This window comes from Adiantum capillus-veneris, chromosome 9, assembly GCF_014529385.1.
Source record: "Adiantum capillus-veneris isolate H3 chromosome 9, ASM1452938v2, whole genome shotgun sequence".
Classification (NCBI taxonomy): Eukaryota; Viridiplantae; Streptophyta; class Polypodiopsida; order Polypodiales; family Pteridaceae; genus Adiantum; species Adiantum capillus-veneris.
The window spans coordinates 152,969,832-152,977,219 of NC_140939.1; positions in this window are offsets into that span (position 1 = coordinate 152,969,832).

A 7,388-nucleotide genomic window follows, 5' to 3' on the forward strand; every position below is an offset into this window, starting at 1 on the left:
GACTTCTTGCGACGTAGTAACATCAACCTCATCCACAGCACCAGTATTTTTGGATTGATTTCTTGTTCTCATACTTGCGCTAAAGAATTAAAGAAGATAGATATAAGTATGACTTATGAGAAATTGTAGCCAAGAATTTGAGAAAGATAAGTGAGCAAAAGAAGACTTGACAGAGAGAGATATGTGCAATAGAAGAAAATAGAGATGAGGAAAGTGAAAAGAGTGTGTCAATGCTCTTTATAAAGCTTTTAAATTTTATTAATTAAAATTATTTTTTTAATTTAATTCATTTGAAATGTGTGTATGTGAGAGGTGGGTGAAGGTGTGTGTGTGTGCGCGTGTACGTGTGTGCATGTGTTGGCCTATGCGTGTGCACATCCGTGGGTGTGTGCATGTGTGTTGACCTGTACGTTGTTGCGTGTACGTGTGTGCGTGTGTTGGCCTATGCGTGTGCACATCCGTGGGTGTGTGCATGTGTGTTGACCTGTGCGTGTGCGTATCCGTGGACGTATACGTTGTTGGGAAACAAGCAAACTGAAACACCTCTATAGCGATGTCACCCAAGAGTGTTGAAAGAGCACAAAAAGAACACAAAAATCTTTGGTAAACTCCTTTGAAACACCACTAGTCCAACAAGAGTAGTCCCCTTGGGAATTTACTGGTCGTCGCCCACCCAAGAGACTATGTCACATAAGAGCAAAACCCTGCCAAAGCATGGATTTATAGCACACGCCGACCAATTCATATGAAGACAAGAGCCTCTCCTTTCACAATCAAACATCAGAAACCCACAACTTCAACATCAATTCCACAATTCATAGATACATGCCCTCCGAATCTGTCTACACACAATTTTTCACTAGGCTACCATAGCCATAACCCTGCAGAGAACTGGTCGTAACCTGATGAGCACAACTCCAATTGGGGTACTTTAAAGCTTGAAAAATGACTGGCAAGAAAGCTGAAGATGACTAAAATTGATTACATACGCCCCCATGAGCAAAATTGACGCGAACAGAGAGCTGTCCCAGCACGACTACACGTAGAGAAGGCTAGTCAGGGCAAAAAAACTGCATCCAAGAGCACCAAGGAGACAGAACGAGCTAAAACCTGAAAATTTCTGATGTTTGGCTGAACTTTTTTTATTTTTTACATGAGTTCAAGTTATATACAAGGCTCGCTTCAAAAAACTCACTCACGGGCACTTACAATAGCCCATTAGTTGTCACTAGACTAGCGACTTGCAGTGCATGTACATGTGCTTGCTAAAGCAAGCTAAAAACCCCACAAAAAGAAAGCCCAAATGCCCTTTTGACATCAGGTGTCATGTCCATATGTACAAATTTACAAAAAACGGGGTGTCAGAAATGCGCCCAACATAGTTTGCCACACCCCAACCTGCTAGATCATTCATGATCAGCAGCACAAAAGAGATCGTGTAAACCACATGAGGGAGTCTTCACCTCATCTTCATCATTAACCACATGATCAACAAATTCTTCAAAAGAAGGCTCATCCTCAATCACAGTCATCAACCTTGCAATATACTTCTTCAACCTGTAGCCATTCACACGTGCTTTCTGCGGGGTACCATCCAAGTCAGCAAGCTGATATGTGCCATTCGGAAACCTGTTTAAGACCAAGAAAGGACCTTGCTACTTGATTTGAAATTTCTTTTGAAAAGTGCTATCAAGCTTACTATTGTAACGAAGCACCATGTCACCCTTCTTGATGTCCTTGTTCTTTACCTTCTCATTTTCCTTTGCTTGATTCTTCTTCAAGACCTGCTCATAATGCTCAAAAGCTAACACCCTATCCAATTGTACACATTGCAAATATAAAAGTCTTTCTTGAATGCATCCTTGGGCTCTTCTTCAAGCTTTAGCATCATCTTCAAGGATGGTATCTCCACCTCAATAGGAAGTAAAGCCTCTTTGCCAAAAACTAGATGGAAGGGATAAAAACCAGTACCTGATTTGATGGTAGTCCTATAAGCCCATAGAGCACAAGGTAGCTCCAAATCCCAAGTCTTCACATTGTTTCTTGTCATCTTTGTAAGAATCCTTATGATCTCTCCATTAAAACTTTCATTCATGCCATTGCATTGGGGATAATATGGAGTAGTAAACCTGCGATGCACATGAAGCTTTTCACATAGATAATCCACCAACTCTCCCCTGAAACCTGGACCCTTGTCAGAAAGTAACTCCAATGGCATGCCAAATTTGTAGCAAATATCTTCATATATAAATAAGGAAACATCTTTACTTGTGATGTGCTTAACAGCTTTGGCTTCGGCCCACCTGGATAGATAGTCAACAGCAGTAAGTATGTAACATTTGCCTCTAGCTGTCATAGGTAGAGGACCTATTGCATCAATACACCACTTCTCAAACACATCATAAGCCACAATGGTGCCTCTAATTTCTGATTTGAGAACCCTATTTTCCATGCTTTGACACTCTTTACAAGACTTGCACCAATGATGAACATCACTTAGAACACTTGGCCACACATAACCCTCCTGCAAGACTTTATGCAAAGTGATCTTTGTAGCAAAGTGACCACCACAAGAACCCTCATGATTCTCCTCTAAAATTTTGTAAATTTCCTCTTTCCAAGGTACTTTTCTCATCACAAGATCAGCCCCCTTCATATACAAGGCATCACCAAGTAGCACATACCTTTTGGCACGACGTAGGAAGGCGTACTTTTTGGCTTTTCCAACTCTGATGGAAGCATACCTATTTGTAGGAACTCTTCCTCCTTCTCTAAAGCTTCCCTTCCCAAATAAAGAGGAGAATCGGCCCTTATCACATACAATTGCCCAATTGAAGCTTGCGTTGCACCATGTGGTTCTTCATTTTGAGACCTGTCCACATGCCTTAAACTCCAAGCTTCAAAATGCTTAAGCAGATTCTTCACTTGAAAACACATATTTTCAGCCTTGGATTCTTACTTTACCACACCCCATGTACTTGCTTCACCACCAAAAGAGCATCACCTCTTACCCTCACACAACGGATGCTAAGCTCAAGGCAAAGGTTGAGACCTTTCTCCAAAGTAGCATACTCAACTTCATTGTTGCTTTGTGCTGTAAGCTTCAAACTCCTTTTGGTTACCAAATCACCTTGAGGATCATAAACTACCACACCTCCTGAAGCTTCACTATGCGCTTTCCTGTAAGAGCAATCAAAAAACAATAGATAGGCATTGTCTATGTCAGGAGCTTCCATGTGTTGCTTCTTCACTGCATCCTCCTTAAGAAGAAGAGGGCTTTCCTTATAGGTAAGCAAATCAGCCAATTTAGCCCTTGTACTCTCCTCAACAAGAAAAGAGAATTGGAATTCCTGTAGCTCCACAATCCACTTCATGAGCCTCTTTGACAAAGTAGGACTATTCACCAATTGAGGTAGAATAGTGTAGCTAGTGAGGAATGTGAATGGTTTAGGGAGAAGGTAGTGCCTAAACCTTTTACATGCATAAATCGCACTCACCATAATGAGATCCACCTCAGTATAGCCTCTCTCCACCTCTAGCTTCACCCTGCTAGCACAATAGATAGGCTTCATGTAGTGGGAATTGTTACCTCGTTGAAGAAGCATAGCTCCAATAGCATCCTCACCTACTAATGGATTCACATAAAACTCCTTATCCCAATTAGGAGCTTGCATAGCAGGAAGAGAACCAAGAACCTCTTTGATACCTTGAAAAACATCTTCACATTCATTTGTCCATTGTAGAGGATCCAACCTTGCTACTTGTTGTAGAGGATAAATAAGTTGAGAGGACAAAGGAATGAACCTTGCCATATACTTCACCTTTTGAATAAAAGTAAAAAGTTTCTTTGTATCTTTAGGAGATGGGAGGAGCACCAAAGCATTCACTTTGTCAAGATCCGCTTCAATCCCATTCTCTGAGATCATATGCCCCAAAAACTTCACTCTTGGTTGAGCAAGATGACATTTCTTTGGGTTGAGTTGACCTCCACTTTCATCATATTGCTTCAATGCCATCCCAAGCTTTGCACAATGATCCTTTCTAGAGCTATAAACACAAAAGTCATCAATAAGATCCTTCACAAACTTGCCAAGAAAGGGAGAGAACACCTTGTTGACGCGCTTTTGATACCACGCACAGCCATTCATAAGACCAAAAGGAAGTACACAATAACAAAAGCATCCCCATGGCGTGATAAATGTGGTCTTCTTTCGATCTTCCAAAGCCAAGGTGAGCTGAAAATATCCAGAGAATCCATCACATACGCTATACCTCTCATGCCCTGCAATAGAATCAAGTATGTCATCTATGAAAGGAAGAGGGTATGGATCCCTCTTCATGGCTGCGTTTAGAGGCTTAAAATCAACACATATCCTCCACTTTCCATACTTCTTGGGTGTGACAACAACAGGACTCACCCATTCTGCAGTGCTCACAGGACATATGAAACCTGCTTCAAGAAGCTTGTCTACCTCTTCCTTTAAAGCATTAAGTTGTACCTGTCCCATTCTCCTTAGCTTTTGGCGAACGGGCTGAGCTCCTTCCTTGATTGGAATGTGGATTTCCTCTCCCTTAAAGCCTCTAATTTCCTCATAAGAAGTGATGAATAAATGGGAAAATTGTTGTATCATATGTAGGTACTCACTCTTCTCATGACTAGTCAAGTCGGGAGACAACATACCTTGTATCAGTTCCTGTTTGACATTAGGTTGAACTTTGGGTTGCATCAGCTCTTCAATTTTCTAATAAGAACCAGAGATATCCTCATTCTCCATAAGGCCAAGAAATCTTTGTTTCTCATCATGCTCTTCTTCAAGAAACAAGGAGGAAACATCTAGATCACTATCGCTGCTATCTTCCACTTCCAAGGATGAGAGGGAAAGCACCAATACCCGCGGGCATAACATGGCAATTGACCAGCACTTTAACATCAAATAAATCCACCTCCAAGTCCTTTACAACTCCCAAGCACCTCACCCTTGATTGGTTGGCAAGCTTTATGCGAAAACCTGAATTCTTCACCATGTTGAGTCCCAACTTTGACACACAAGCTTGAGTAATAAGACATACCTGTGCACATCCATCAATATAAGCCTCTCCAATGCACTTCCTCTTATGCCATGCATCCATAGTAGGGCATATATCAGGTAGCTCATTCAAAGATAGGACTCTCACTGACCCCCTTGTAGGCTCCTTCTTGATGGGATTGACTACGTGCTTCCATTGCCTCTTTAACTTGGGACACATCTCCATGAGTTGCCCAAAGGTAACATCAGCCTTTCTACCCACCAAATCATCCCTTAAACTATAATTTGGTTGCCCTTATCCCAAAGGAAATTCGGATGCATTGTAATGTTTCCTGGGCTTTCTCTTCTTCTTCTCTTTACCTGTACCTGTTTCAACCTGTTTCCCTCTTTTATGGCTGGGACTTGCATCACTCATGTCATGATCTCTTGTAACCCTCTTACCTACAGGCATGACCCTAGCTCCCAAATCATCCTCTTTCTTCTCCAAAAGGATTATGCTTACCACTTTTGTTTTGCCCTTCTCTTCTGATGTCAATCCACTTGGTCCTGTTTCCCCTTTAATCTCAATACCATAATCTTGAGCTCGAGAAGGAATTTGTGGAGGAAGAGGAAACATGTCGCCACCCATTCTCTTTGGCTTGTCACATTGAGGGCTTTTATGACCCCATTCACCACAATTGTAGCATTGAAACATATCCCCTCTTCCAGCCATGCCTCTTCCTCTACCACCTGTATAACCCTCATTGCTTCCATAACCACGTCCATATCCATAACTCTGACCTCTTCCACCTCCTATCATATGCACATTAAGATTCTTCATAAGACCTACAACCTCTTGCATCTCCTTGCGAAAGGTATTCACATCATGAGAAGCTTGTTGATCATAACCTGGCTCCCTGATGAGAACCCTTGGTTGCTCTACCGCTTTCACTTCAAGCTTTGGCTCGACATTGATTCCAAGTTGATGAAGACACTCTGCTTTCCACTCTTTATTCTTTGCAATTTCAACTGCCTCTTCAAAGGTCCTTGGCTGCTTAAGCTCTACCTTCAAGCGTAGGTTACTCCTCAAGCTTGCAAGAAACCTGTCCTTCTTCAACATGGCTGGAGGAATTTCAGCCCCCAAAGATGTACACCGCTTTGCCCATAACGCATTGAATGCCTTGACAAACTCTTCTATGGTTTGGCCTTCATCTTGTACTAAGCCTTGAATAGACTGCCATACCTTTTGTGGGTCTTCCACCTGTTGAAAGTGTGTAAGAAAAGCATGCCTTACCATTTCATAAGTCATAAGTTGAGGAGGTTGGGCTGATTGTAGATCCTTTTCGTAGCCTTCCAACCATTCCCTAGCATCTCCCTTCAAACAGAAGTAGAAGATTCGTAGCACCAACGCTGGGTCTTGCTTGTCAGCAAGAAGGCAAGCAAACTCCATTCTCTCAATGAAAGCTTTGGAACTTTCATTTTATTTCCCACTAAACTCCGGAAAATTAAACGCCATGTCTTCAAAACCTGTAAACTGAAGGTAACTTGAAGCGATTCCTCGGTCGCGGGCACCAAAACACTGTTGGGAAACAAGCAAACTGAAACACCTCTATAGTGATGTCACCCAAGAGCGTTGAAAGAGCACAAAAATAACACCAAAATATTTGGGAAACTCCTTTGAAACACCACTAGTCCAACAAGAGTAGTCCCCTTGGGAATTTACTGGTCGTCGCCCACCCAAGAGACTATGTCACATAGGAGCAAAACCTTGCCAAAGCATGGATTTACAGCACACGCCGACCAATGCATATGAAGACAAGTGTTGGGGTTAAGGCCTATGTGCCTTGACCGGTCTCCCAGGTTATGGGCGCCCGCTCACTGTTACCCTATACTTAGAGTGAGTATACTGTATAGGGGGAGCTGCCACTTCATAGTCTCCCCACCCACATTGTGTGTGTGTCTCCTTCTCTCTCTCACTCTCCGTCTCTGGTGCTCCCCGATCCCCTTCAATTGGTATCAGAGCGTAGGTGCGGAGGGAGCGCGTGTGTGCACAGTCACGACGACAGCGGAGAGCCGGTTTCATTCCCGAAATCGCGTCCGCGCGCGCGCACTTTCAAGAGTGCAAACAGGGTTTCGACTTCGGCATCGGCAAATTCAGCTTTCCAAGAGCGTTTCCCACAAGTGTCCTGACGTTTTACCCCCCTTTCGAAGCCATTCGATCCATCAAAAACTTCATTCGAGCTACGGTTGAGGAGCTGCATTTTTTCAGCCCTCTTTTGGCAGTTTATGCTACGTTTTTGGGCCGAAACGGAGGTTTTTGGCATAGCTTTCACACCCGGACTCGGATACATGTGATCCAGGAGTCTACCTTGGGGTTTGGGC